We start from the raw sequence: 21,687 nt of genomic DNA on the forward strand, positions 1-21,687 counted from the left end.
GAGTTGGAAATGAATTCTCTAGAACCAGCTGCACTACATCTATTAGAAAATCCTTCATGTTTCTGACACATAGACAGCATCCTTCTCTGACTTCCAGCACTCAGCAAAATATTTCTTATTTTACACATCGCTTAGGATAGGAGAGTGTGTCAGATGACTATCTTCAGGCACTAACCACTATTTAAAAAATAATCTGGCCTGCATGGTGAAACTGTCAGCAATCCAAAAGTCTGACCGTGATCTTTTATAAACATTACATGTCATACCCTGGGATAAAGCAACTACTATGCTTTGCATTCACAGCATCTCTCAGCAAGAATGGGTAAAGGGTGGAGTGGGGGAGCAGAAGAGAAGCAGAAGTGGCTCATCCAGCGGGTAGAAGGCACTTTGTTAGTGTTCAAACCACTAGAGGACAAAGAATGACAGTGTGTCAGTCCACCTCTTTTGTTTTTTAAAAAGGCCAGCTATACCTGCCTGATGGTACCTGACATTTCTGGCAGCCGAAAGAAAACAGAGGTGTACCTGGAAAATTTCCCAAGGCAAGAAAATAAGTTGAAATACCTAATCAGCTCATTACCAAGCATGCTGCCATTGCCAATGTCTAAGGAGACAGCAACTCACGCACACAGTGTTCTTTCCTTTATCAGGCCAGAGAAACCACAGCATCCTTCAGGGGCTTACTGTACATTGCCCAGCCAAGCATTTCTGGCTAATTTCTGAAGAAACTGAATACTATGCAGCGTTAATATGATCCATGTTCTCCTCTTTCCCTCTGGCAGACATATCATCATAAAGGCACTTGCTACACACTATTCCGTGGACAAGAAGCAGCGAGCAGGTGGACATGGTTTCAATGTCCTAATTTCACATAACAAATTAATGTGGATTTCTAGCAGTCTTGCTAATATATATTTCTTCAGGGAATTTGTGGCGGGGGGGTTCCTACATTAGTTAGCTGTTAGTTTTGTTTTACACCCCCCCCACCCCCCCCACCCACACACTACTGTGTTGTTCCTTTCCGCTGAATGACTCAATGTATTGGGGAGGAGAAGAGTATATCCCGCAAACAAGCTCTAAAGACTAACTCAAAAAGACAAAAACAAAAACAAAAGGGGAAATTGACTACAAAGTCATGTAAAATCTTCTCAATAAATATAAACTTACTAAAAATTTTAATAAAAATAAAATAATTATTTAGACTATATATACCCCTTCAAAATAATTTCCCATTTCTTATTATTTCAGTTATATCACATATTTATTAAGAAAAAAATGACTTAGAAAGATCTTTTGGAACCCAATCGACTTCAGTATAAAGCTGATATCTGTATCACAGGATTCCACATATGGTAAGAGAGACAAGCCTCAAATTCCTATGCACAAAAAAGACATGGTTTGATCTTCAGAACTGCTTTACAGCTCTGGCAAGGAAATTCCTGCAGCTTTAAGAATCTTTAGCACAAAAAGATAAGTGGTACCCAACTCAGAGATGTCTTCTTGAACTCATCACAGTCATTAAAACAAAAGCAACTTGAATATATCCTGAGAAATCTTAAAAGCAGTAGCTGTTATATTTGGCTTACTCATCATCCTTAACTACCATTTATTAGTTCTCCCCACCTCTGTGTGGCTGATATTATTAATCATCTTTTAGCGTTCTGGGAAGTTAAGGATCAAGGAAGTTAAAGCAAGGTCAAAACTGAATCCACGGCCAAAAGAAGACGAGCTCCAAACCTATGGGTCTTTCATTCAGCTTTTGGTTCCTAGTTGAGTGTTCCCTCCCTCTCCTCCCATTCTCCCCTCCCCTCAGCCCAGCCATGAGGTTTTATTTTCCTACTGTTCTGCTTGGTGTGACTTCGAAGGGTGACACCCTAATAGAGAGATGAAGCAGCTAGCCACATTTCAACAGTAGAGGAGGGGTGGTGATTTAGAAGGAAAGAAAATCTCAATGGTGTCGCTTGCCCAAGAGCCTGACCACAACATTCAGTGGCTCATCCTGATGAAAGCACCACGAGTCTAGCAGACCTCCAGGGCCACATTTCACTGTTCTCCTGCCACAAGGGAACTATGTCCCTTCCAACCTGATCTCACATAGTCTGGATGTGTCAGTGCTTGCTGGATATCCAGATGAAAACTAAAAAGCTCCCCTCAGCAGTAGCTGGTCTACACCTGGCTATACAATTCCAACATCCAGATACCTGGAGTCACATAAATGTTTGCATTTTCCCTTGAATGTCAGGCATCATTTCACCAGCCTGAATATACATTTCAGCTACTGAGGACTATCCTCATTGATGTCACTCTTGTCAAAATGCATTCGTTAAGCACCCAAGTTTCTAGAGATAAATACTAGGTATTAAGGACCTTTAAGTGCATCTATTGTACAGAGACAGATGGACAGATAGATGTATGGAAAGAGCGATGGACAGACAGAGATAAAAACTTAAGTGCTTTTTGGTATGAGTTTTCTATTGCTGCCATAGCAACTGACCACAAACTTCACGATTTAGAACAACACGTATTTATCTTATGGTTTATTATCTTACAGTTATGTAGGTCAGAAGACCAACATAAGTCGCACTGAGCTAAAAATCAAGGCATCAGCTAGGCTGTGTTCTTTGGAATCTCTGGGAGAAATTCCATTCCCTTGCCTCTTCCAGCTTCTAGAGACTGCCCACATTCCTAGGCTCATGGCCCCTTCTTCCACCTTCAAAGACAGCAACAGTAGATCAAATCCTTCCAGTCACATCTTTCCAACCCACTCTTCTGCCTCCCTTTGACATCTTTTTCATGTGATTAGATTGGGTCCATCTAGATAATCCAGGATAATCCCTTCATCTCAAAATCAGTACCCTTAATCGAAGTCCCTTTAGCCATGTAAGGTACATAACCCCAGGTCCCGCAGTTAAGATGTATACATTTGGGGAGGGGGGTCTTATTCTGCCAACCACAGATGAGCTTTTGTTTTATTTTCCATTTCAGCTGGAAGTAATTTGAAACTTCTGCTTCTCAGATGCCAGGAGAGACAGATCTCCTGAGTTAAGACTTGTTAACAGCTTGTTGGCGAGGAAAGGTACTTATAGTTCTTTGGATGGTTTCAGATGCTTAGTGCCAAAAGGTGGATGTGGAATGGCTTTAAGAGAGAAACTTTATTTATTAAGTTGATTCAAATACAGGATATTTTTTTTCTTGCTCACAAACAGTACTGGGTGGGCAAACAGGATGGAGAGGTAGCTTCCACACCTTACAAATGGGACTGCCAAGCTTTTTGCACCTCTTACTGTGATACATTTGAGAGCATACAGTATCACCTATGAAGTATTCTTGCCTGAAATATTTAGCCTAAATTTAATCAAGCCTCTATATCCAATGACTTAGCTTACAGGAAATATAGGGGAAGGAAAAAATGCTAAATACCACCACAAGAATAAAATCACCCAAATCTAGAATGTGTGAGATTGCACAAGTTAAATGATATACCCACTTTAACAGTGTGTCCCCAAATAAATAAAACAAAGATTTTAAGTTTAATGAAAACAGAACCATCTACTGGTTATGGCATTTTCTCCAAAGGAATTGTTGCAAACTGGTACATGCAAGGACTGGGTCGTAAACACAGCCCGGGATGCTGGGGCACAGGCTGTTTGATGCGGCTGTTTACGGGCCCATTGCACAGAGACTCTGACTTGACCTTTTCTTGGTGTGTAATTCTGATCCATGGATTAAACCACCTGTGTATTTTTCTCAGTAATCCAGAACAAAATAGTCATTATTTCATACCTTTATTTTGTTCTCACAACCTCAAGAGGAAGACTCAATTTATTAAGTAACTGAAGAAACTGAAGATTTATTCTGTAAAATGTCTTTCAGTAGAAAGTTTCCACTGCAAAAGAACATTGCAGCCTGGACATGCTCACTGTTCAATGCTGTGACCCTTCTAACTGATGTCATGGTCATGACTAGCTGGGGAGGTGGAGGAACAGGGGACTTCCTGGGTAGAAAGGGTAAATGACATTTCAGGAAGCATTTGGTCGCATGTATATTCACACGGCTGTGTGTGCTGGGCTCTAACATGTATTTCAAAAAGGCTGACGCTATGGGTGACTCACACTTGCTCCCATCAAAATCATGGTGACCAACACAACTTGAGAAACTGAAATCAAGAGGCAGGGGGGCCATTAGAAATGATCCCCAAAAAGGCAATATTAATTTTTGGTTAATGGTTAAATAAAAATACCTAGTTCTCATGGGACTTTAGATCCCCTGGGTCCTTAGGTCCTAATTGGACAAAGAATAATGTAGTTCAAGTCTCTCATACTAAGATAAGAATACCACACACAGACAGGTAGAAATACATGCCCTCTCTCCCTGTCCATCACGCTATTTGCTCAGAACTCTGTGTCTGGGATCCCTTTCTCTTCTATAGGCTATAGGAGGGATGGGACCATGCCGAGAAGGCCAGGTTATCAGACTTGGGGTGAGCTGGTGGCTAATGTGGACAGGTTTTCCCAGGACCGCAGAGAGCAATTTCTCAGCATTCCTTGCCCTGCCTTCCTGGGACTCCCCTGTCCCAGCTCTCTGAGAGTTCAGCAGGGGTGCATCTGGAGGAAATGGGCTTGCGAAAGGAATCAGTCACATGTTCAGTGTAACTCTTCAGCAATATTACAGTAATAGTAAAATTACTATTAGAGTAATAATAATTATAGTAATACAGCAATAGTAAAGTAATAGTACATTAAATCTGTGTCCTGGCAGATTTCACATGTCTGGCATCTGAACTCTCTCAGTGTCTTCCAACCTCAGAGAGGAAGAATAACTGCTAAAAGCCCAGACTGCAGAGTTTGGATCCCATCTGCCACTTACTAGCTGTGTAACTTTGAGCAAGTCACTTGACTTCTCTGTGTCTCATTTTCTTTATTAGCACCACTGATCTTATGTCTCGTTCTGCCTCTTCACTTCTATACCTGGGAAAAGACAAAAAAATAAAAACACTTCAGGGCACTGGGTAGCTCAGGTAAGCATCTGACTCTTGATCTTGGCTCAGGTCACGAACTCAGGGTCGTGGGATTGAGCCCTGTATTGGGCTTCATGCTGGGCGTGGAGCCTGCTTAAGATTCTCTCTCCCTCCCTCTGTCCCTTCCCCATCCCTCTCGTGCGTGTGCGTGTGCGTGTGCGTGCGAGCGTGCTCTCTCTCAATCAATCAAAAACACTTCTGCTTCTAGTATACTTTTACTCATGTCCCCAACAGCATTCATTCAGCAAATACTGGTGGGGAGCCACCAAACACAGACAAGACGCAGTTTCCTGCCTTCAGGAAAGGTATAATCTCCTGAGAAACAAAGAAAAATCCATATGACCGATTACAAATGATGTGCCAGGTGTAGAAACTGAGGAATGCACAAAGTGCTGTAGGACTGAAGAGGAGAGAGCAAGTGAGTGTAGCAGGTGGAGCCTCGGGGAAGCTGGGAGAGGGAGGTCAGGGGGCGATGCTCCAACTGAGGCCTTGGTGACGTAGAAAGAGACTGTTTCTGGCCTTAAGCAAAGCTTTACTGGTTCCCCTTCATCAATCACCCAAAGCCTGGAAGATGCGGCTGGACTGGAAAAACAAAACCAGCTGATGCAGAGGGTGCTGAGACTGGGAGCTCCACTGTGAAAGCTGCTTGGAAACAGCAGTCGCCTCCTTCTGGATGTTCACTCACACAGCTCCTCCCTGACCGCCCGTCTGCCACACGTTCCGCACAAGTTCGGATGAATGTGTTCCTTTGTCTTGGTTTTTAATGTCATTCTGGGTACACAGTTTATACGTTATAATACCCTTTGTGCAATGAAAAAATTTTTAATAGAATTCCAGATATGTAAACACACCAAGCACACATAAAATACAGTATTAGCAGCTGAGCTACCCGTGGCCATGGTGTGAAAATTCTTGACAGAATTATGCCAGGTACCATCCACATGGAACCCATGTGTTAGCTGGGGCTCTCACTGTCCTGTCCTTCAAGTTGTATGGAAAACTGGCTCAACTCTCCACCAACTCTATAGTCTCTGGAAACCGAAAGCCCTTCTCAACATTTTGGTGAGATTATGTTCTCAGGGCCTCCCTCCCTTCCTGGGCTCCTGACTGCATGAATGTGGTCTCCACACTGCCCTGCATTGACTGAGAAGTGAATGTCTGCATCTCCAGGTTCACCTCCTGAAGTCCACTCCATGCTGGACATGTACCAGCACAGCGGACTTCACAGAGAAGCCACGGGGGACCATAGGGAACAATGCCATCCAGGTCCTCCCCACAATCTTCTGCACCTAACTGGTACCCTGTCCCTCCTCCACCCTCCCCTCTCTTTTGTTCTTGCACATAGCCCTCTTATTGTCTGAATAATCAATATATGCTTCTCCCCTTGACTTCATGCAGAGTAGTTCTGCCAACATCCAGGCCTTTGGGGCCTCATATTCTTCCTCAAGCATTCGTCAAGGTGTTTTCCCCAAGATTATCTCCTTTATAAAGCAAATTCTGATGCCAGCTGTGCAGATAATAGCATTTCCATTTTCCCCAGCTCCTAACATTTATATGTAAGAGGACAGGCTGATCCCAGCAGAAGCAGCAAGAGTGCCAAGCAGATCCAGCAGCGGCCAGTGCAAATGGCAAAGGCGGTACCTAGGCATGTCATGTGATCTCTGGCCTACGCGGCTCGTGAGCATGTGAGACATGCCAAAGGGGAAAGAGAGATTTGCAAAGGGCCAGAGCTCTATTAGAGCAGAAGGGGTAAGAACCAGCAAAATGAAAATTATTAATGTCAAAGAGACCCATTAACCCTAAGACCTTAGGAAATAGTGGCTGCAAGTAAAAGCTCCTTAGAAAAAGTATACCCTTGACAAGGAAAGGTCTAGCCCCAGAAATGTTTTCAATGATCTACAAGTAAATACTTAATGCTTAGAAGGTATAATAAGTATTATTCAGATGACTTATATGGCAGCTCATAAAGAATGATCTTGGCAAAAAGAACAGACTTCTATCTACATGCAAAAGAATATCAGTAACAAAACTGTTAGCTATGGCAGAAAAGAAAATCCCAATAGCCTAGTTTTCTCTCAACTTTTCCTTAAGATATAATTCTCTGAGAAAGAACCCAAAAGTCCTTGAAAACAAGTTTACCCAAGCTCTCTATCAAGTAGAGACACAGTGTCATAGCTATTATTACACTCATTAGATAAACAGATAAAATTTGGTGATTCCAACTTATCCCCTGTCTAGAAGATTCTCAAAATACTAACCTACTCTGAGACATGACAAAGGATTTCACTTTGGTCAGGAATTTCCTTATGCTCTCCCCAGAGAAAACTAACATTTCTTCAAATCTCTGCATCAGCCCTGGCCTATCCCAGTCTAACAGTCAAATTGATAACAATGCACTTGCCCTAGCTATTTTCTGGAAGGCTGCTCAATTATCACATTAAAATTCAGATTTAAGCATAGTTTTTTAGTTAAATGAATAAAACTGGGAAAGGCCCTTTCTAGCAGTCGATCTTATTGAACTAGAAATTTATGAGTTGTTTGCTATATGAAAAGAAAAACAGAGGGTAAGGAAAGGAAGGAGCAAATTAAGAACTAAAGACAAGCAAAGAAAGATAAGAACCACATAAAACTGTCTGAGATCAAAGAGCGAATGGAGCTGGTGGCTCTCAGTGGCTCTTTGCTCAGATCCGGAAGGGTTCCAGCTCTGCAGGTGAATGGTGTGACGTTCAAATACTCCTGGAGAAGAGGACATGCAGGCAACTAGGAACTATTACTGTCTTTCTGAGAAATTGGGAAATTAGACAAGACCCCTGTGGATGAGGCCCCTGACAGAATCTGACTACTGGGAATGGCAAAGAACCCAAAGCACAATGTGTCTTTAACCTGCTTAAAAATGTTGAACAAGCTTTTACATAGTATCCAAACACCGAGTCCAAATGAGCAGGGGACAGAGGATGGGGGAAGAAGTATGGGGGTAAGACTATATAGATTAGTCCTTGGGAGCAAAGTTCCTTGATCCTGAATCAGAAATAAAAGTCATTCATGTGTTCCTCCACGCAGTAAGTATCAACCTCCTATATGTTCCTGATGCTGTTCTAGCACTGGGGAGACAGCACACACAAGACAGACCAACTCTTCTGGAGTTTACAGACTAGTGGCAAAAAAACAAATGCACAAGCACATGCATGCTTTTCTGTAAATTCAAAGCAAACAGGCTGTGGGAAGGAGTATAACCCAGGATTATGTGAGCACTTTGGCTAGGGGAGTTAGGGAAAATCTCTCTCAGCTCTTAGTGAGCTGAAACTGAAGTAATGAGTGGATGCAAGCCTTATAAAGTGATCTGTATACCAGCAAGAGAGAAGAGTACTGCAAAGACCTTGAGGTTCGACACCCACTTGGTATATCTGAAGAACAAAATAGGGACCGGTGTGACTGCATCAGTGAGCCATGGGAAAGGGGTAAGAGATAAGGGACAGATACAGGCAGGAGCTACATCATGCAGGACTTTGTATTTTCTTCTAAGTGCAGCGGGAAGCCAATGGAGGATTTTAAGTAGGGGAGTGACATTTATGTTTTAAAAGACTGTCCTGGCTACTACCTTTGGCAGACAGAAGCAAGAGACAGGTCAGGAGGCAATATGGGAGTCCAGTGGGAGATTGCAGAGCGGACTAGAGTAGGATCAGAAAAGATGAGAGAAATAGATGGATGTGGGTAACTGTGGAGGTCCATCAGTAGAGGATACTGATAGACTGGCTGTGGGAGATGAGGGGAAAAGAGCAACCGAGGATGATGCTTAGGTTTGGGCCTCAAGCAGTGGGGTGTATATAATGGGGTTACTTACTGAGAGGGGGATAACAAGGAGGGGCTGGCCTGATGGAGAAAGCAGGAGTGCGATGAAGAGTTCTGATTTAGGTGCGTTAAATTCGAGCTGCCTCTCAGACGTTCAAGTCTAGAAGTCAGGGTTACAATTGTCAGTTAGCAAACAGAAGATATATAAAGCAATAGGACCCACAGAGATCACCCAGAAAAGGAGTATAGAGAAGTCCAAAGTTCAGGCTTAGAAGCTTTCCAATAGCCAGAGGTCAGGAGGAAAAGAAACATCAATGAGGTGTGGCGCGGGGGGGGACAAGAAAATACGGGTTGACATCAGCCAAGAAAAGAAAATACTCCATTAAAAAAGTGACCTATTATATCAAATGTTGCTAAAAGTAACATGAGAAAAAAGAACTGACCATCATAAACCATCGCAATATGGCAAGACGGAGGTGCCCTTGACAGAGGCACTAGCAGTGGACTGGTGGGGATGAAACCTAATGAAGTTGTCTGAACAGAGTCAAGGATGAAGAATAAAAATGGGGATACAGAGAGTTCTTTCTAGAAGCTCTGTAATGAAGTGGATCAGAAAAATGAAATAGGTAGGCTGGGGTCAAGGAAGGATTTTTGCTGTTGCTGTTGTTGTTAACTTTATTTTCAAAGACATAGAAAGAAGAGAAAATAGTATAATGAATCCCCGGTGTCACAATTCTCAGCTCCTCATCATGCACCTTTCACCTATTCCACCACTCATTCCCAACTGCCCACCCACAGGGTTATTGTACTCCCAGACATTATTTCAAGGAAAGGTTGCTTTTGTTTTAAGTGAGAAATACCGTTTGTTATGAAAAAGAAAAACAGAAAACCCCATTAAACAATGCTTTCATGGAGAAAATTCCAGCTCTACCACTTTAACAGACTGACTTTAATAAAAGGTATGAACTTGATTTTTTCTTTAAAGCAGAAATTCTCAAAGTATGACCCACCGCCAACTGTGGGGCCATGAGGGGCTTGCCCGTGAGCGGCAAACTAATGACAAAATCTAAATTCTTCCAGCCGTTCTAATGGTGGAAGAGGAAGTCGAAGATCTTTTGTTTGCTTTTTCTATTTCTGGTTTTGGTTTTGTGCATGAATAAGTAGCATAACATATTAAGTAAATTATTTAGGATTAACAAAATTAGTACATTCCTAGAGTTTGCAGACGACTCTCAATCAAAATTATGCTAAGAAGTCTGACTGCCACACAATGCCTAGTCCTGTTGGAGAACATATACGTATGATTGGAATGTCTATAAACTGAAGGAATTTCACCCTAATCACCCATGCATGTCTTAAGTTGCTTATGGGTTGCAGTTCTTCTGTTCCTGTTTTTTGACTGCAAATTACTTAGCTTCATCAGCAACAATTTAGTGTGTTGTGGGTTGTCTGGGTAAACCCTCAGGATACAGTGATGCACATTTGTTATCGTTGATATTAATTTGCCACTTGTTCTTTCATTGGTTATCTGTGGTACTGGGTACAAAGATTTGAGACACAAAACTTAAAACCTAGAAAATTCTATATACTGTTAACGTCTGTGGATTGAGGGGAACTTTATAATTTTATATCAGTTGTGGAAAACCTCAATCCTGTTGAGACAGTATACCAGTTAAGATCACAAACTGGATCTCGAGACACTAGGTTCAAATCAGGCTTTGCTACTAGTAGCTGTGTGACCTTGGGAAGTTCAGTCACATAACTTTTCTGTTCCTTAGTTTCCTCATCTGTAAAATGGGGATAATAATAGTAAAACACACATAGTACTCAAACCGTGCAACTCGTAATAACAGTGACAACTTCTATCTTTAAATAAGTGAACATCCATAACTGGACTACTACCTGGCACATACCAAGTTCTGTATTTTAACACAGAAAATATTCCTACTACACCTGCTACGATCATTGCTACCAGTATTACAGTTTAAGACACTAGGGTTCTATGAGACGACACTGTGAAAATCAGGAAATCATAACTTGAAATCTATATAAGTGATAAAGATAATAGCATAAATGGTGGCAAGCTTTATTACCAAACCTATTTAACCCACAATATAACCAAACTATTCACTAAGAGTCCTCATCTGAATTCCAGATCTTGGAACTCTTTGGTGCAGAATGCAGAGAAAAGATATGGGTCCTTTCACGAAATCTGAGCCAGCCTTAGAGCACATTATAAAACAGGTGGAGGAAGACCTTGGGCATCCTCTCACACCTTTCTGCAAGCCTCCCCTACTTCCTAACTACACGATCTCAAAGCCCCCAAGTACCCTTATTTTGTCCTAAGTCCTTTACTATAATTCTCCCCAGGCCAATTCTTCAAAACTGAATTCTTTCTCTAGGATCTTCTAACCTCAGCTATGTGTAAGGAGGGGAAAAAATGCTTTCAAAAAATTTGCAATTACTTGTATATAGCTATTAACTTCTTAAGAGTCTCAGAAGTATTTCTATTCTTAAAAGAAAGCTCTTATCGAAGGTTCTAATTACTGGAAATTTAGGCAGAGTAAGAAAGCTAAGTAAAAAAATTCAAGCAGTCTAGAACCATAGAGCTTATTTTGGAAGCTGGCCTTGAGATTAAAAAAAAATCCATTTGCACTATTTTCACAGTTTGTTCTACTTTGAAACAATGTTGTTTCGTTTAGGGGCACCTGGGCGGCTCAGTCGGTTAAGCGTTTGCCTTCAGCTCACATCATGATTCCAGAGCCCCAGGATCAAGACTCACATTGAGCCCCACACCAGGCTCCCTGCTCTGCAGGGAGTCTGCTTCTCCCTCTCCCCCTCACCCCACTCATGCTCTCTGTCTGTCTCTCTCTCTCAAATAAATAAATAAATCTTTTTTTAAAAAAAGTATTTTAGGGGCGCCTGGGTAGCGCAGTCGTTAAAGCGTCTGCCTTCGGCTCAGGGCGTGATCCTGGCGTACCGGGATCGAGTCCCACATCAGGCTCCTCTGCTGTGAGCCTGCTTCTTCCTCTCCCACTCCCCCTGCTGTGTTCCCTCTCTCGCTGGCTGTCTCTCTCTGTCAAATAAATAAATAAAATCTTTAAAAAAAAAAAAAAAAAGTATTTTAGGGGCGCCTGGGTGGCTCAGTCATTAAGCATCTGCCTTCAGCTCAGGTCATGATCCCAGAGGCCTGGGATCAAGCCCCGCATCAGGCTCCCTGCTCAGCAGGAAACCTGCTTCTCCCTCTCCCACTCCTCCTGCTTGTGTTCCTTCTTGCACTGTCTCTCTGTCAGATAAATAAATAAAATCTTTAAAATAAAAAAAGTCTTTTAAAAAAATGGTTGTTTCGTTTAACCTAACTTTTTTCTACAACAGTTCCTGTGGGTAGCAGAGACCCCAATGTTTGAGTGCAGGGAGGGAAGAGAAAGAAGGGGAGAGGGAGGGATTAACTTCGTACGACCAGAAAGAGAGAGAGAGAGCATGTGTGTATGACATTTTACTTCTTGGAGGAGATGTTGATACTCAATAATCACTGTTAATTAAGTGATTTTTTTTCTTGGTGGGGAGGTATAAAATATGATTATTATTCATAATGAATTCATACCTAGTCAAAATTTGAGACCTAGAGAGACCATTCCTACCGAGCATGCTTAAACCTGAAGAAACATGTTGATTTTTCAAATTTACCATAATCTTTTATTTTTCTAGCACAAATGTTCCTTGCCCAAAGAAAAGTTAGTGGATTAAGCCACAGATTTCATTCCCTGATTCACCACAGAAAGGATTTTAGGGGGTTTCCATCAAGAACACAAAATTATCAATATTCACAAATTATACAGTCTAAGCCAGGAAAATATAAATAAAATAGAAATTCAAGACCAATGAAAATATAAACACACTTATGCAGACCACAGTTATAGCTAAGCTTCAGGTTTACCTCTGAGTTTCTTGGGGGCCAAAGAGAAGAAAGAAACAGCATCCATTATGTTATCAGAAAGAATAATACATACTATTTCTACCCAGAGAAGCAAAGTTCTTCCTGCAGCTGGACTCCACAAGAAATTTTTCAAGTGGACTTTGTGGCCGTCAGTAACAGAATGGACAATATCCTTAACTCCAGGACCTCAAGCCACAGCCCACATTGTTTAGGAGTCCCTGCAAAATTCCATTAGGTGACAAGATCCCTGGGGGGAGTGGTGGGAGCTGGTATTCAATTTACAAAAGCAACATGCGTGTGATTTTCTAAATCCGCATCTGCTATCTAGATCATGAATTCTTTCAAATGAACTTTAAAGAGTTCAGACTACTTTTACATGTTGTGACATATCCAATTAAAGGCCCCCAAACAGAGAATTTATGAAAGAAGAAGAAGAAAACACACACACACACAAAGAATTTGAACTGTGTTTGGTTTTTCTTTCTAAAATGCTATTCAGCTTCCCAGGTAATTTTCTGGAGATGAAGTAACCACCCTCTGAAAAAAATGAATGTGCCAGATACTTCTTAGCCTCTGCTAGGGGAAAAACGTGAACTCAGACCCTCAGACAAAAACTTCCGCCACTCTGAGAAATAAGGCGATTCTGTCAGTCCCATGGCAAGTGGGAAAATAGACTGGGGACGGAGGGTTGGAGGGGGAAGTACCAACCACCACAGTTTCTAACCTTGAAAAACTTGGCTACTGAAGATAAGATATACAAATAACCCACAGGAGGAAGAAGAAATAAGAGTTAAGAGCTGTGAAACAAAGCCCCAGGGACTCCAAGGGACATAGAAGGCTGCTTCTCATTGCAGCCAAAGCTTCATTATCAGAAGGACAATGACAGCAACAAGGACTAACATCCCTACAGTGCTTTCATATACCCAGTCTCCTGCAATGCCCCCAAAATGCTGGGAGTAAACAGGGTTACTAACCTCCACCGAAGGTTAGAAAATTGAGGCTTAGGTAGATCAAATGACTGCTGAGGAGAGCACAGCTGGGATTGCAAAGTGTTGTCCATACATTCCAGTACCATCGCTATTTCTCCTTCCCCAGACAGCATCCTCAAAAGGTGATGGAGCATGACAACAACCTCAGAGCCTCAGAGCCTCCCCTACAACCAAGAACATCATTCTAACATGGGCTCAGTGACACATTTGGTTCAGAGGTGCTCTGAGATCAATCCTTGCACCTGGGGGACCACACACATGGTGACCAGGTGCCATGGCAAAGATATATTTCCTCAAGAGTATATACAGGTTCCAATGGTTCTAAGATGAACAATATTTCAAATGTACCTGAGAGGCTCACCACTCCATGAAACTCTAAATCGTCCTTTAAGGAAAAAGTAGGATAACTGATAATAGTACTATTAATTATACTCAAGTCAGTTACTGAATAAGTTTGTATTCTTGCATATCAGGCTTCCTTGAAGTGAAACGAAATATCTTTCATCATCATCGTAAGTGCCTGATAATGCCTCGCATACATTCGGCCTCAGAAAATATCTGTGGAATGAATGAATGAGCTCAACAGGCCACAACACAGAATTCTTTAATTCTACTGTTAAACACTTTGACAGGAAAGTTATTTGTCCTAAATCATGGTAGAATAATCATGGTCAACAATGAGGCAATCCTTCCCAGTTGATAATTTCAAAGAACTTGGTATAAACATGTATTTCTTTCCATTAACGTCTTCTCAGAACGGATCTAATTTGTTTCGTTTTCTTGGAGGAAATCTATCCTGGAGCTTCACAGAATGCTATAATATCTTAACGGGAAAAACAAAACAAAACTCAGCTTGCTAAGAGGTAAGTACAAGGCTCTCTACGCAGACATACTATAACATGTGGACAGATGTCTACCACTCCTTTCAAAGCAACCCTGTTGGGAAGCTACAGGTATATTCCAGTGATACTCGTTTTGAGCAAAAAACTTGCAGAATGCCTCTTTTGGAACTGCCTTTATCTCTATGATCAGTCTATGTGACACACAAGAAAACTTGTCATAAATCTTTATGGTCCTGACCCATTTCTTTTTTTTTTTTTTTTTAAGATTTTATTTATTTATTTGACAGAGACAGCCAGCGAGAGAAGGAACACAAGCAGGGGGAGTGGGAGAGGAAGAAGCAGGCTCCCAGTGGAGAAGCCTGATGTGGGGCTCGATCCCAGAATGCCGGGATCATGCCATGAGCCGAAGGCAGACGCCCAATGACTGCACCACCCAGGCACCCCTGGTCCTGACCCATTTCTAACCAGAAATTACTCTAGCCAATTTGACCACCATCTATGTGGCAGACTTTGTCATGAAGAGTTCTTGGCAAGTCTCCCAGATCAAAACCACCTTCCAAGAATGAATACCATCAGTATAAAAATCTTCAGCAAAATGTGCCAAGGGCTCTAAAGGCAAATTCCAAAGGGAGACTTCAAAGTTACCTTGAACAACAGCGCATCACTGGAAGTTGTGTGTAGCCTCTCAACGTGAACTCATACACAGCTCTGTACACACTGTAACCTAAAGAGCCAAGACAGTCCTGTACATGACAATTCCATTAGGTCTTAGTCATCTTTATATTACTCCCTCGGAATAGTGCCCTGCACATAGTAGGGTATGTAGCAAATTCTATTCAAAATGGATTTCCCTTGGGAATAATCAAACTATGAAATTACCCTCATCACAGCAAGACCTCCAGCCACTAGACTTTTCCTAAGGAGGAAATGTGGTGTTGTGTTTCCTCACTGTCAAAAGTGGTTTTTGAGAGCAACCAACCATCTATTTGATTTTACTACTTCCTATATCCCCTGGCAAACAGAAAAAGTATCCTTCCAAATGGGGTCTTTTAAAGATGAAATCTGTATTTTTAAAGAACTGAAATGTACGTTGTAGAGATTTCAATTTCGGGATCTATGAAGAAGCACTGGCATCTATCATTCTTTTCTAAACGTTGAGCAACTGGCCATCAAGGTAAAAACGGAAAAATTATAGAAGATCCACCACCATGGCAATGGTAACAGAATTAACATTTAGAATGTGCCTACTATGTGTTAAGTACAGTGCTACATGTAATCTTTAGGAAATCCAACAAAAAAGGTACTGCCATTCTTATTTCTACAGATAAAGAAACTTGAAACTTTATTTAAGAAGTTCAATAGAGATGTATAAGCTAACATATTTATTAGAGGGCAGAGCCAAGGTTCAAACTCAGGTTTGTCAGAATCCAAAACCTTGCCCTTTACTTCTTAAATATGGAGTCTATCCCAGAAGTCTAAAGCAGAAGGCCCATTGGCCAGCCACGGGTCACCAATAACAGTGATTTGATAAAAATGGAAAGACTCGTCAATGTTTGGGTGTGGGGATGGGTGAAATAGCTGATGGGGATTAAGGACGGCACTTGTGATGAACACCAGGTGCTGAACGTTAGTGTTGAATCACTAAATTGTACACCTGAAACTAATATTACACTGTATGTTAACTAACTGGAATTTAAATAAAAACTAAAAAAACTACATACATACATACATGCATACATACATACATACATACATAGAACTACATGATCCAGCAATTCAACTCCTGGGTATTAAAAAAAAAAAAAGACTTGTCAACGTTCAAAAATATGGGGTTTTACATAAAATATGGATATGTACTTCCCCTATATCAAATTCACTTCACTCATTTGCCTACACAGGCATTTGAGTCTGTGACCTCTGCTATTTCCCGCTGCCTCCCCAACACTTCCTTTCAAGGCAAAACCCAAAACTAATGTTCCTCCCTGCCCCACCTTACCTGGATATCCCATAGGAACTTAGAATCATGCCATTTTGATGAAGTAGAACATAATCACTGAGATCAAGTACAAGCCTTTTATACAGAATCTAAGGCCAAAGAGTTAAGTGACTGGTTCACGGTCACAAGCTCTAGGACTAGATCTCGAATATTCTTTAATCTTGTCTGCTCTGCTACCCAGCTTCTCTTTGGTAGCCAAACATATGTCTGAGTTAATGACCTGTAAAGTGGGGTATCATTATGCCTCCATAATTCTGTTTGATATTATTATCATGAGCTTGCATTTTAATAAATAGTGCTGGTACTGCCAAGACTTCAAATCTATTTTCTTTCATTCACCAAAGGGCTCCATGAACAAATCATTCTGCTTTTATAGATCTGCTCCTTGGCCTCCTTTCCTGTTCTGCCAGGAGCTGCCAAGAGCATTTGTGGTTTAACGCTGAAAGGTAAAAGAACGTATTAAGGAAGTTCCAAAGAAGCATCCTTGCCTTCTAACTCACAGGTCAAGGCCTGGGAAGATGAGGAAGATGATACACCAGTGATTCAAGCCTACTGCCTTCTGGAGGAGACACAATTTTAAGTTTCTAATTTTTACTTCTGATATTAGCCAGAGAAAATCAGTTTGAGTCAGTCTCAATTATTATATAAATACAACATATTCCAATCATATTAGCTGGCAAAGTTTCTTGTCCTTACTCTCAAAGGTACTAAGGTGATCAGATTTAAATTTTAAAGCTTCCTCTCCTGGGCCGGGAAAAAATACTAAAGAAACAGCTTGCCAACTGCAAATTATTTTTAGAGGTGTTTGTAGCATACGCATGATCAAATACAGTTCCTATTTTTAAAAAAAAAAAAAAAAAAAAAGGCAAAACACCATGTTGGACTCATTCCAATGTTTCTACACGTGACTGGAGCCAGAAACAGCATTTTCGAAAATATCACTCTTCTGAGGAAAGTACACCACATTAATAATGAGTTGGGCCTAAAGAGATTTTAGGATTTCAAAGTATGCAGGTTCCATGCTTCTCCAACAAATCAGGAAAGAACAGGCACTCCCTTTACTAAGCAGGAGAAATTTTTTTATTTATACCAAAATGATATTTCTTCACTATTTGTTTTCATTTCATTTCTGACCTAACTTCTTTCTGATAATCTTGAATGAATATCCATTCTTAGGTGCTTTAACTGTCCTGAAAGGTCCCCAGGCCGGCTCAGTTTCCCACTGGACAGTAAGTCACTCTGGAACCCTGTGTTCTAGCGTCAACTCTGTGTACTGAATATCAAATACCAAAGATTTGCCACATGTGCTTGATCAATCTCTTCGTCTCTTCCTGCTTAGCTTCAGATATCTGTCAAACTATAAGATGCAGGTCTGGCGTGTAACCCAGGTTTTTACTGCGCCGTAATGTCTGCAAAGGCACAAGTCATGGCAGCATGGATTACCGGGTGGGATTACTTTCTGCTGGTGCTCCGAGACTGCACAGTGGTGAGACAGCGAAGGCTTAGGACTCACAACGCCTGAGTTTAGAGCCCAGCTCTGCCACTTACTAAATGTGCAACCGTGGGCAAGTCACGTGACCTCTGTGCTTTAGCTACCTCAGCTATAAAAGGATCGCTGAGAGGGTTAAACATTAGTAGGTATTTAAAGGACTTGGTACAGCTAGCTTCCGGCATACAGCAAGACGCGGTATTTATTATTTATTATTTATCCATTTTTGATGCCTTCGCTAGCATGCCCTGGGTATGGGTAAAATTTTATCATTCAGCTTGACTATACTTAGTGCTTTGATTCTTGAAGGAAACAACAATGTCAAACCCATTAATATAATTTCCTAAGATTCCAGTCAGACACCTCTAGGGCATACATCACGTGGGATCAGCCACGAAGTGCCACACTGCAGGTATTTTGGAAAGTCACACTGGATCTTGCACAGCGGAGGGTATGACTCACGCACGCCCTGCAGCCGGAACTCAGGGATGTGGCTTGCTAGCATTCCCCGACTGCTGACTGCTATCTCGTACGTCTAGAGCATCGCACGCGACAGATGACAGTGACGTGGCCGCACATGCCCACGGGCACACCTGGCTTTTACAAATGCCAAATAATTCTGCAAGAAAGTAAAGCAAATCGTGGCTCGGGGAAGTTCAGGATTTTATTTGTTTGCTTTAGAGCATTTCTTTATTGTGATAATCCTAAAAGCATGTTACAAAGCACAAAAGAAATGAAACCAGCCATTTTTCTCTGGCCTCCATTTCTAGTAAAAGGATGATCAAATATTGCTGTTGAAGAACAAGCATAAGTAAACCTTATTTTGTGGCTTTAAGTTACAATTTACAGAGTTTTACTTTTTTATGGTACGAAGAAAATTGCTACATACTCCAGTCCCATCACTGCTTTGCCGTTGATTAGGCCTTTGTAATTATGACAATAAGAAAGATACCTCGCATCTTTCCCACACACAAGGAATACACAGATGCTACTCCATTTGATCTATCCTTATTTACTCACTGTTTAAGATTTATCCATAAAAAAATTAAAAATAAAAATAGAAAAACCTATAAAATCAAAGGCCTATTTCTGGGAAACAGCATGAAATAATGCATTTAAGAACTCGGATTTTGGTTATAGACAGATGTGGGTTTGTGGGCAAGAAACTTCAACCCCCCCCCCCCCGTTTCAGTTTCCTCATCTGGATAATGAGAACAGTAGTGTCTAAATCTTGAAGGGCTGGTAGCACCATAGTGGTGGAGTAAAGAACCCGTGAAGCAGAAGGAATGAAAGAAAGGCAAAAAGGCAGGGAGGAAGGAGAAAAGGGAGTGAGTACTCACCACTCTCTCTGACTTATACAAATAATGGCTATCATCCAGGCCTTTTGCCAGGATTTGGCCTCTAAAATAGCACAACTTGATCTTCTTTATTATGCAAATTTTCCATATACAACAAAGTAGAGAGAAGTGTAAAGAACCCCCATGACACATCATCAAATCTCAATAACTATTACATCCTACCATTCTGATTTCATCTACTTCCCTAAACATTTTTTTCTTTTGATGGAGTATTTTTAAAGAAAATGTCAGGCATTGTATCAATTCAATAGTAAGTGCTTCTGTAGGTAAAGACTTTTTAAAAAAATAATCATAATACCACTAGCAGATCAATAAAGTTAACAATAATTTCTTAATAACATGTAATAGAGTTGTGTTTCATTTTCTCCTATTGTTTAAAAAAAAAAAGAAAGGTATTTTTATATTATTTTTGTTCAAATGAAGTCCAAATATGGCATTTGGTTTACAGGTGTCCTAAGGTTTTTAACTTCTAACCATTCCCCCTTCCTACTTTTTCCCCATATATTCATTTGCTGAAGAAATTGGGTCATTAGTTTTGTAGAACTCCCCACACTCTGGGGGGCACCTGGGTGGCTCAGTCGGTTAAGCGTCTGCCTTCGGCTCAGGTCAGGATCTCAGAGTCCTGGGTCATGACCTTAGGGTCTTGGGATCGAGCCCCACATGGGGCTGGGCTCCCTGCTCAGGGGGCATCTGCTTCTCCCTCTGCCCCTCCCCACACCCATGTTCTCTCTCTCTTTCACTCTGCTCTCTCAAATAAATAAGTAAAATCTTAAAAAAAAAAAATGAACTCCCCACACTCTGGACTTGGCTGATTTGTACCCATGTGGTGCTGTTGAACATATCCCTCTGTCTCCTGTATTTCCTGTAAGCTAGTAGGTAGATATTGAATCTTGATGAGATTCTGACTCAAGTTCGTACAGAATGGATGTGGGCAGAATACTGCATAAGTGGTGTTATTTCTCTCCAATCAGATCACATCAGGAGGAGTATAATATTTGGCTATTCTACTTTTAGCGATCGCTGGGTTCAAATGTCACGCTGATTCTCAATTACAAAGCTCCAATTTCACTTCAGATTTTAGCATCCATTAATGATTGTTGCCTACCTCCATTGTTTCAGTAGATGTTGGAAAATAGTGGTTTTCTATTTCTAGCGTCCTTCTGCATTTATTAGCTGTAATTCTCTATAAAGAACCTATCCTGGACCTTCCTTTCTTGGGTGGCAGCAAAAGTGGAGAGTGTGCCCTGAAGGCCTCAGGCACACCGTGAGACAACAAGGTGGTGGGGCGCTGCCTGCCCACCCCCAAATGCCACACTCCACCCCTCTATCACCTGTGAATCTTTGCACCTACTCATGTTGTCACCAAGTTCTGCTTCTGGTATTTTATGTCTCAGCTGAAGAAGATAAAGTCTTCAGGGGAAATGGTCTCCTGTGGACAGGTGTTGGACAAATTCCCCTTGCAGGTGAAGAATTGGGTATCTGGCTGTGCTAGGACTCCTGCAGTAGCACCCATGGCATGCACCGGAGTATGGGGACCTGACCACTACAGGCACTGTCATCTAGAGCTATGGAGACCTGGGTGCCCAGCACTGTGCCTGGGCCCCCTTGACCCAGATCAAGAAGGTGGAAGACACTGCAGCCAGTAAGTGCTGCCAACTGGCAGTCAAGCAGTTCCACGACTGGGAGATCAAGTTCCCACTGCCCCACCAGGTCCTACCTCCCAGCACAAGCCCCACTTCACCACCAAGAGACCCAACACTTTCCTTTAGATGCAGAGTCTCCTTGTCCCCAGGTGTGCCCAAATACACTCCTTGGGAAAACCAAAAAACCAAAAAAACAAAAATTTACCCTGAAGTACAGGCTCTGTGTGCTTATACACGTATATACATAAGTGTTATTTTTATTATATTAATATTTATATATTATTATTATAAATGTTTGTATTTTTCTTCCTTATGTTACAAGTAGATACTCTATAAATACTTTTTTCCATTTTATTTTTATCACTTAACAATAGATCCTAAAGATTACTTTGTGGCAAGATGTAGAGGTTTTCCTTATCCCTTCTTATAAATGCACGTTATTCCTCTTTATGAATGTACCACTTGGCTATTCAACCAGACCCCTACTGATGGATATTTGGAAGATTTCTAGTCTTTGGCTATTATGAACAATGTTGTAATAACCTTGTGTCTGTATCATTGCGGATTTTGACACAACACTTAAGTGAACTTTTCAATCCTCTCTTAAGTTAAACATGCCATCTTAAAAAT

At 41.3% G+C, this 21,687-nt stretch overlaps 1 protein-coding gene and 1 pseudogene across 2 annotated transcripts in view; one reads left to right on the top strand and one right to left on the bottom strand.

The window, feature by feature from the left end:
- CRADD (CARD and death domain containing adaptor protein) overlaps positions 1-21,687 on the bottom strand; it is a 170,868-nt gene that overhangs the window by 50,661 nt on the left and 98,520 nt on the right. The gene's annotated exons all lie outside the window — the stretch shown is intronic.
- On the top strand, positions 18,002-21,183 carry LOC123780536 (large ribosomal subunit protein eL20 pseudogene; annotated as a pseudogene).

Source organism: Ursus americanus, chromosome 17 (assembly GCF_024610735.1).
Source record: "Ursus americanus isolate L20-20 chromosome 17, mUrsAme1.1.p, whole genome shotgun sequence".
NCBI classification, from domain to species: Eukaryota; Metazoa; Chordata; class Mammalia; order Carnivora; family Ursidae; genus Ursus; species Ursus americanus.